Genomic DNA, 10144 nt, shown 5'->3' with positions numbered 1-10144 from the left:
CCACCAAAACTTATGAGTGACAGGTTAGAGAACTGGGCCAAAACAAGCAAAATGAATTTTAACAGGGAGAAATGTAAAGTATTGCACTTGGGCAAAAAATTGAGAGGCACAAATACAAGATGGGTGACACGTGGCTTGAGAGCAGTGCATGTGAAAAGGATCTAGGAGTCTTGGTTGACCACAAACTTGACATGAGCCAACAGTGTGATGCGGCAGCTAAAAAAGCCAATGCAATTCTGGGCTGCATCAATAGGAGTATAGCATCTAGATCAAGGGAAGTAATAGTGCCACTGTATTCTGGTCTGGTCAGACCTCACCTGGAGTACTGTGTCCAGTTCTGGGCACCACAGTTCAAGAAGGACACTGACAAACTGGAACGTGTCCAGAGGAGGGCAACCAAAATGGTCAAAGGCCTGGAAACGGTGCCTTATAAGGAACGGCTAAGGGAGCTGGGCATATTTAGCCTGGAGAAGAGGAGGTTAAGGGGTGATATGATAGCCATGTTCAAATATATAAAAGGATGCCACATAGAGGAGGGAGAAAGGTTGTTTTCTGCTGCTCCAGAGAAGCGGACACAGAGCAATGGATCCAAACTACAAGAAAGAAGATTCCACCTAAACATTAGGAAGAACTTCCTGACAGTAAGAGCTGTTCGACAGTGGAATTTGCTGCCAAGGAGTGTGGTGGAGTCTCCTTCTTTGGAGGTCTTTAAGCAGAGGCTTGACAACCATATGTCAGGAGTGCTCTGATGGTGTTTCGTGCTTGGCAGGGGATTGGACTCGATGGCCCTTGTGGTCTCTTCCAACTCTATGATTCTATGATTCTATGGTCATGCTCCAGTGAGTGCCCAGTGGGACCCAGTCCAAGAAGGTAGAAGTCTCTCACAAGAGTACTCACCAACACAGACAGGGTTTCACATGCAGCAGAGCCCAAACAAACTAAGGTCCAACACAGGGAATCAATCTAGTTTCAAAGAAGATCCAAAGAGGGAAAACAAGGAGCCAGAGACCTGTGTTCTTTTCAGCAACCAGAAGGCTCAAGAGGCAACACCTAATAAGCTGTAGTCTCCTAGACCATGCCCCAGCTGCAACTGCAGGCAGTATGGGAGTATCAGGTAGGGATAGAAGGATCTGCCCATTTCTGTTCTCTGAGCTTTTCTTTTTTTCAAGCTTAAATTCAGGTCTCCAAAGTTTGTAGAAATTTGCATTCTTAAAAAAAAAGTTCTCATGAAAACTTATTAGCATTTTAGTGTGGATTTATCTTAATGAACACCTTTTTATAAGACTAAGGTGAACATTTTTGCAAACAATTTCCCTTAATATAATAAACTGTTATGTTATTTTCACTAATATCTTCATTTTCATGCACACCTTCCCCTAATATTTGCATTTTCATAAACATTGGTTGGAGAAATGCATCACAAAATTCACTGCAAACTTTTAATGGAACTGGTTCCCACTAGACTCCATCCATTCCTCAAGGTAATCAAGCTATGGAATGTCTGGTTTGTCTTGGAGGATTCAGTGTCTGCAACAAGGTCAAGACTAGGAATGGTGTGAGTTTTATTGGTAAAACCAATTGGTGTTTCGCAACTTTCTGACTAGTTGCAGGACCTTAGCCAGACCTAGCAGAGTACAAGAAGAAGCCACGGAAGCAATTGGCGATTTGGCTGCAGACAGGATAGACGAAGCAGGAACCAGGAACATGTAGTTAGGTGTTTATTATATACAGTGGACTATTTACAGAATACGGATCTTTTGCTAGCTCTCTCATACACGACTCACAACTCCTACACTGACACACAGAACTCTGAACCTCTGAACTCAGAACACTGAACTACTGAACATTCCAGTTAGTAGGCCATTAATTATCACTCCCTTGAGAGAGCTTGACCAATCAGGGAGCTGTCTCCATGTCTTTGTTATCACCAGGCAGACTTACTCCTTCACATGACCTTCTGGCTGCCTGCCAAACCTTAATTGATTCTGTGTGAGTAGCTGCACATACACAGTTTCCCAACAAGTTTCCCTAAGTATTTTTGTACTTTTCTCAGCCATGTGGTCTACCCCTGTCCCAAAGACTGCCTCTTTTTTGTGCTTGAGTGGTGCTGTTTTGGCTACACTGAATCATAAAATTTCAGAGTTGGAAGGAACCCTGGGGGTCCTCTACTCCAATCCCCTGCAATGCAGGAATCTCATCTAGATCATACATGACAGATGGTTTTCCAACTGCTGCTTAAAAACTAACCAACAACACTCCCAGCTTCAGTGCTGATAAGAAGAGGGAATGATTTGTTGGCACAGGACTATGGATGAATGGGTCTTCTTCCTACTCATAGGAATGGATGGATCAGTTTATTTCTGTCGCATGCCAATGTTTCATGTTGCTATTCTTAACTCCATCCTGTTCCAATTAATCTGCATTTTTTTAAAAAAAACTAGACAAACATCATATTTAAATACATACATTTTATCACAAAATATATATTCCTAAAGTTTATCTCAATGTATGCATTTCTAAAAATATCTAACCCTAAAAGCATGCCTTTTTAAATGCACTTTTGTGGATATTTTTAATCAAGAAGTGTACACAAAATTTGGAGATGTATGAAATCAAAAGACTAATTACATTCTGATGCGCACATTAGTCCGAGAGGTGTAATGAAGGTCATATTGCACTGGAATTCACAGAAAATGAATTCCTCAAGCATTCCTAAATAGTACTCTCCCCCCTCTCCTCCTTCTGAAGGCATCCTTCTCTAATGTCTGGATGAACAAGGAAGAGGGAGTAGATCATGTGGAAAGAAGCGAGGTAACTAAGCATGGAACGTGTATGGCAGAATGAAACATACGTAAAGGAAAATGCAGGTTGTTTCCTAGCTGTTAACCTGTTTGGACTCTAGTTCATTTAATTAGCAGCAGAAGCGTGAGGTGACAGGCTTGGTAGAGAATAGTAAAGGTGTGGGTGTTGTGGGGAAATAATACTCCAGCTGGTAACCTCATTGCTGACTATCATCTGGGGAACCATTTCTGCACTGCTAGATTTAGAGATGAAGCCAAGTGTCAATTCCCCTGTTGTTTAGTTTCATCAGACTGGAGTGACATGATTGGGAGGAAGAGTAGGGTGGTCTAATCCTCTTTAAGGACATCCATGTTACTGGCCTTCACTACTTCTTGTAGGAGCAGATCCCATAGTTTAACCAAGTAAAATACCTCCTGAAACAAAATCTTTCCATTGCACATTGGGTGTGGGGGTGGGATTGACAGGTCTTAGACATTGCCTGCTTGCAATTTTAGGCCCTGCAATGGCTTGGGTTAGAAGTTCAAAAGATCAGGAAGCTGAGTAGTGCATCCATAAGGTAGAAGAAGTGATGGCCAATCTGTCCATGTTGGTTTCTTTTGATTTCTTGTTTTTCCAACCTTAAGTTCAGTTCTCCACTTCACCCTGGTACGTATGGTTTTACAGTGGTACCTCGGGTTAAGAACTTAATTCATTCTGGAGGTCTGTTCTTAACCTGAAGCTGTTCTTAACCTGAGGTACCACTTTAGCTAATGGGGCCTCCCACTGCTGCCTCACAATTTCTGTTCACATCCTGAAGCAAAGTTCTTAACCTGAGGTACTATTTCTGGGTTGGCAGAGCCTGTAACCTGAAGCATCTGTAACCTGAAGCGTATGTAACCCGAGGTAATACTGTATACACATTATGTGGCCGGAAAACTGCATTGCAAATTTGGCAGGATGGCTGAGTTTCAGGTCTTGTATTGCTCCAGAAACTGCAAAGTACATAGGTTCACCTATAAGTACAATCTGAATCAAATCCCCCCCCACACACACACATTCCTATGCATGAAGAATATTGGGAACATACTTTCCAGGGGATTAGCACTTCAGCAACAGGCACGTGTTGAGATGAAGCAACATGTCTTTATTTACCAAGAAGATTTGTGATGTTCGGTGGTAAGTAGCAGCAAGCAAAAAAGCTTTTCCTGGAACTGAAACGGTTCTCTCCTCCCTCCCTCTCTCCACTGCATGGCTCTTCCATTTAATTCCTTCAAATCTGTCGTAATCAGACCGGGTTTTCGCCCATCAGCAGAGAGAATGACGGAAAGAGTGAACAGAAACATCTCGAGCTACTCCACTACTCTCCGATTTCCAAGCATTGCATCAAACTGGCATGAAGCCCCCTGGGAGGAGAAATTTACTATAAGTCATGTCAGGTCCAAGCACATTAGGCTTATGGATATGATAGGCTGAATACTGAAATTACCATTTGCACAAATGATCTTGCCATTCCTACAGGCCTACTGTGTCCCTTTAATACCCCAATCTTTCAATTATGAAGCAGAGATCAGTCAGGGCACTTTGGTAACCGGCTTTTTCATTTGTCTTTTCTTCATACACTTGTATTACTATTCTCATTCCCTCCTCCTCCTCCTCTTCTTTGCCAGCTCTGGGAACAGTATGTTAAGACCCCCGCTTTCTGCTGCATACACAAATAGGATAGGCATGTGAATGACAGTCCCATTGTATCAGTCAGTGGTTCCTGGTGCCCATTCAGACTGGTTGGGCAGAAGGCAAGGACACGCAACAGGAGATGGATTGAGAGCCAAAGACAGGCACAGCCAACTAATTCTGGTTTAGTCCCCCCACCCCAGCCACCCCGGCAATGTATTCTACAAAGGTCATGCTGAGTCTAAGAAGGAGAAAAGTGACAAGCAGTGACGCTTACTGGAAAGGGTTGTAAATAGGGTTGCCACCTTTGTTCTGGTAAAATACAGCCCAGGCCCAGGCCAGGCCATGTGGTTGGGTGGCAATTTATTTTTTCATCTGGTGCTGAAGTGACTTCAAAGCAACCCATTACAATCTACTGCAACCCACCCCCCTCTCTCTCTCACACACACTTGTAAATCTGTCTGTGCTTGGCTACCTAGAGCTTAAATACATGCCCTTTCACATACCCTTTCAAACACATGTATTGAGAGGTTCCTTAACTTGGCAGAGAGGGAGAGAGAAGACCTGAAATACAGGAGAAAACTGTATCAATATGGGACTAGCATTTTAATTTGGAATACTGGACAGTCCTGTATTGTACAGGACAGGTGGCAACCCTAGAAGGTAGACAGATGTGGAGACCGGCTGAAAGCAGATTCAAGTTGGCAGGGCAGACTCTACCGATATCAGGTCTGGCCCTTGCTGAGTGACCTTGGGCTGGTGTTCTCCCACTCTTCCTGCTTCTTCCATCTCAGTCTACATGCTAGAAAGACCCTTGATATATTCAAGTGGAGAATCTCCACCTTGCTTTCTTTTCCAGTTTGGTGACTTAGGATTTGGTGATGGGACCTGCCATCATATATTCCACCCCCTTGCCCCAGTTGCATCCACTGACTTTTCTTCCTTGCATTAACATGAGATCTCACAACTCAGTGGGCTATCTGTCATTCCTGTGGCTTGACACATCCGGGTAATCTATGCACACCCAAAACCTGTCGTGCATCAATATTTACTAATGGAGCTTCTTGTATGCAGAGGCTGTTTTTGCAATAAAACAGAAAATGAAGAAAGTTCCATGACCTCAGCCAGGCAGCAAACAGAAATCACAGTTATCAAGCATCCTGCATGAAGCTTGGGGTGGAAATAGAAGAAACGATTTAGGGAAACGAAAAGAAGAGATAAGAACGGAAGACAGGGAATATCATTGTTTTCAGTACAAGTAGACTACACAAAGTCAGGGAGCTGAGTCAGATCATTACCTATGCTGACCAGCAGCAGTTTCCAGAGTTCCAAACAGAGGACATAAGAACAGCATGGCGGATGAGACAATGGCCAAGCTAGTCAAACAGACTGTTCTCACAGTGGCCACCTACACAGGACCTGAGTGCAACGCCACTCTTCCTTTTTGTGGGTTTGAGCAACTGATATACAGAAACATTGCTGACTCTGACCATGGAGGCAAATCAGAGTCATCATTATTGGCCATTGTTGGACTTCTCCTCCATGAATCTGTCCAATACTCTTTTAAAGCCATCCAACTTGGTGGTCATCATTGCCTCCTGTGGGAGCAAGTTCCACAGTTCAGCTATGTGAAGGGCTTCCCTTTGTTTGTCCTGAATCTTGCAACACGTAGCTTCTTTGAATGGCCCCAATGGATTATAGTATTATGAGAGAGGCAATTTGTGGAAAGAAGGCCAAGGGGCAGGAGAACGAACAGATGCTATGATTCAAATGGTCTTTTGAGACTGTGCTGTGAGCAGAGGGGAAGAGAAAGCTGCATTCAAGCAATGTTGGGGGAACCTAATGTTTGCTTTTTTTCAAATTTTAGTCTCTATAATTTTCAGGGCAAAAGAGATTCCTCCAAGTGCTATTCCGTGTAGAGCACATAGGAATGCAGGGACAGAAGAAGCTGTCTGCCAACATTCAGCTTCATTGAATGTCCCTGAGTTCCTGTGTTATGGCAGAGGGAGAAAAACTTTCATGTAGCCTCTCCCCCCTTACCATGCCCCCTCTTACTTGTCTTTTCTGTAAACTAAAAAGTCCCAAATGCTACTTTCCCAGACCTACTTGGAGATGCTTGGGGACTGATCTTGGGACCTTCTTCCTGCAACAAAGATGATTTGTCATTGATCCACATACCTTCCATTTTAAATTGCCACTTTCCCTCCATAAAGAATCCTCCAAACAACAAGGATGCTACCTTATACCATCTGGTTTAGGAAAATTTACCTAACCCATCCCACCTCCAAATAAATAAGTTGACAATTAACTGTGCGAATTCCCACCCATTGCAGTAATTCATCCAAAAGATGTACAGTCTTTCATAGAAGCCTGTAGAGGCAAGCTTGGGCACTTCTCCTTTGGAATGGCACCCCCTACACTTCCTCCTCTTTAATTCTCACCTTGAGAACTTGGCTTCACTGCCACTGTCTTGAGTGAGCTGTTGCCTATAAAAAGCATGTGCTGGTTAATCTCAAAGGTGCTGCAGCACCTATTATCTTTACAGATGGGGAGCCGAACTTGGCTGTGCCTCTGAAATCACAAGGATTGAAGTTTCTAGGTTGTTATCATAGTGCTTGCCATGCTGTAAATTTTCTTACTTGACTTTTCTTTTTTTAAAAAAAACAACAAGAGCAACAACTTTGGGTCAGAGAATATATGTATGAATCTGATTTCCTCCATTAAAGGAAGCAATCAAAACTTCGGGGGACTTTCACAAAGGGTAATCTAATCCGGAAGAGGAGTAAGGACAGGAGGAGAAATAGGCACTCAAACATAGCAGCATCACAGAATCCTGTTATGATTTCAGTAGGGAATCCCCCACCCCATTTTAAGCCCATAGTGGATTTGATGAGAACCTCATTTCAGTGAAATTCTCCTGTGCCGTACATCTCTATTTTTCCATTTCATTTTCTCACCTCTTTTTCTTTCCATTCCATTACACATTGCCTTTCTGTCCTCAACCACATGCCCCCCCCCCGCATCTTGGTTGATCCATTTTCTCCTTGGCCTCCAAGCCATTCTGAGTGCAGAAAAAGGAAAGGGGGGGCACTCCACACCTAATCTCTTTTCTCTACTGGATAGCTAATAGCACTGTCATTTGCTTTTCAGCCGTGAAGTTGCTGTCTGACTCAGAATTGGGGTTTGCAGCAATGGTGAGAAACAGGATGCAGAATGGGAGAGAAATAGCCAAGACTACTCACATTGCTATGGCCTTCTTGCAGTGTGGGGTGGGGTGACAACCCCATACAGAGGGCCTGAAAGCTGTGGCTGCCACACAGTCTGAGAAAGTCTACCATGTTGAGCATGTGGAAACATTCCCGTTGTTCACTAGGAATCTCCATTTTTTCTACAATGAATGAAAACATTGAAGGGTCCATCTGGTTTAATAGTCTTTCATTCTGGAACAGTAACATAGCATTTGCTCTCATTGAGCCATTCTCAATGAGGAGATCTGCTGTGCCTTATTGTTGACATCTGTCTGTCTCAGGAGACAATAGAAGGGTGCGCCTTTGAGGGTGAAGTCAAATTCAAACTTACAACACCTGCTTTAGCTGTAGGGACTTTACACCAATCAGGTTGAGCTTATAACACACAACTGCTGTCCTAGGCAGCATGTTTGGAGGTCCTGGGCTGCCCAAACAACAAAGTCCTCCTCTTGGCCTTACTGATGTTGTCAAAAGGAAAAGAAAGCAGTACATTTGGCACCAACCTGGTGCAGGCACTGGCGTATGAAGGGGGGGTGGGGGAGCGTGCCGCACCGGGTACCTTTAGGGGGAAGGGTGCTATTGTGGCCACCCCCCCTGGGACGTGCAACCCCACGCCGTGCACCGCATTCCCTCAGGCGACCCACCCTACCCCTCAGGACTCACGCCAGCCCGCCACCCCCATCTGTTCTCCTCCCCGGGGAATGCAGCATGTTGCTCTGCTACTGGCTGCAGGAGTTGCTGGAAGAAGAGGTACAAGATGCCATCCAACCGCCTTTGGCATTCCAGATTTGTGTAGAGTGTAGGGTTTACTCCTCAGCCTTTTCTTCTCCCAAAGATGTACCACAATTCTGGCTTCTAAACCCAGAAGGAACATTTTTTCCCCACCTCAAAAGTTTCCAAAATGGGCCCTTTTCATGGGAGAGGAGTGGTTCTGTGAAAGTGGGGGTGGTGGCTTTTCAGTTTTATTGCACAACCTCCCACTTTCCTGTACTGTGGCTTCATCAACCTTTATCTCACAACCACAGGGCCATTTCAAGGACTTTGTCAAGTATTTCAGATCACTGCAAGCAACCACACCCCTTTAAGTATCTTTGCTTCATTTCCTTAAACACTTCATTGGCTCTGAAGTTTATCAAGAGCATCTGTTAGCAATCTGGAGCAGAACAGTAATGATGCAATTAGTGGCACGTTTGGGGAGCATGGCTGACAGCAATCCCATGACTGGAGAAGAAGCTTGTACATGGCATGTTTGGCAGCCTATATAGGTGTTATGACCTTACTCAGTCCAGCACATGAGAGGTAGAAAGAGACCCAGCTCTTTAATTGATTTACCTTCTGAACCACTCTGAACAAAGTCAAGTTGATTATTTTTTGTCTCTCAAAACAGTCTTTATTGCCCCCATGACATATATAGTTTCATTATTTGCTGCTAACAATGAACCAATGTTTAAGATTGAAGTTGCTTTTCACCACAGAATAAGATTACCACTCATTGAGCCTATCTCCTCAGATATGTGCTCTGTAGATCTTCTGGCAAAATACTTTTGTTGGGTGGCCACTAGGACACACAATATTGACTCCCTGCTAAGAGAAATAGTGAGTATATTACACCACCTAGTTTTGCTTGTTTCTAACAAGGACACACACACAAATACACAAATATATATTGTTATAGGTTTGTGGGTGCTAAATGTCTGGGCTCAGTAAACACTAGCATTTAATTAGCACTTGTCTGTTAAAATGGGATGTCAGGCCTGTTTGTCTTAAATTAAAATCATAGAGCTGTAGAATTGGACAGGATCATGAAGCTCATCTAGTTCACCCCATGCAATGCAGAAATCTTTTTGCCCAACATTAGGCTCGAACTCACAACCCTGAGATTACGAGTCTCGTGCTCTACCAACTAAGCTATCCATTAGCTTTTGCATGTGCATTTGACCTGTGTACTAGATGCTCCTAATAATTTAATTAGTATGTGGGAAAGCTAATTATGTTGGGCAAATTTCCTAAGTTGTGTGTTAGGCACTTCTTAATCCTGGTACATCAACATGAGTTTAAAGGTAATGGAGTCACCCTAATTTCTTTTGAGGTATTGGCCATTAGCGCATCGAAAGGGTGGAGCCTCTCCAGGAGTTAGAAAAGGCAGGGACAATTAAAGCTTAGGGGGGAACAGTGTGGTGCAAACTGACAGGAGAAAAATAGGGCTTTTTTGCTGGTGGGATTGCAAGGCTGCAGTGCAGAGTGGAATGCAAACCTCTTGGAAAGTGATCCTGCAAAACCTCTCCATCCTAGGCTCAGGTTGTATATATGTGTAAATAAACTGTATATCACAAGGACACCACAGTCTCCACTGTGCCTCATTGTCCAAAAGAAAACACAGACCCTGGTAAGCATACTTGTTGCCCCTGGAATCTTGCACTGCTTGGAGTCTGGGGTGGCATGTA

At 43.8% G+C, this 10144-nt stretch overlaps 1 long non-coding RNA gene across 1 annotated transcript; it reads left to right on the top strand.

Annotated features, from left to right (window-relative positions):
- Positions 1-1885: 1885 nt before the first annotated feature.
- LOC309361628 lies at positions 1886-7868 on the top strand. Its single transcript, XR_014164567.1, has 3 exons — positions 1886-1989; positions 2749-2811; positions 7603-7868. It is a non-coding gene; the product is annotated as an uncharacterized lncRNA (long non-coding RNA).
- The last annotated feature ends 2276 nt before the right edge of the window (positions 7869-10144 follow it).

This window comes from Podarcis melisellensis (genome assembly GCF_964234715.1).
Source record: "Podarcis melisellensis genome assembly, chromosome: Z".
Taxonomy (NCBI): Eukaryota; Metazoa; Chordata; class Lepidosauria; order Squamata; family Lacertidae; genus Podarcis; species Podarcis melisellensis.
Note: the sequence above shows the minus strand (reverse complement) of the source record. Positions and strands in the feature narration are given on the sequence as shown.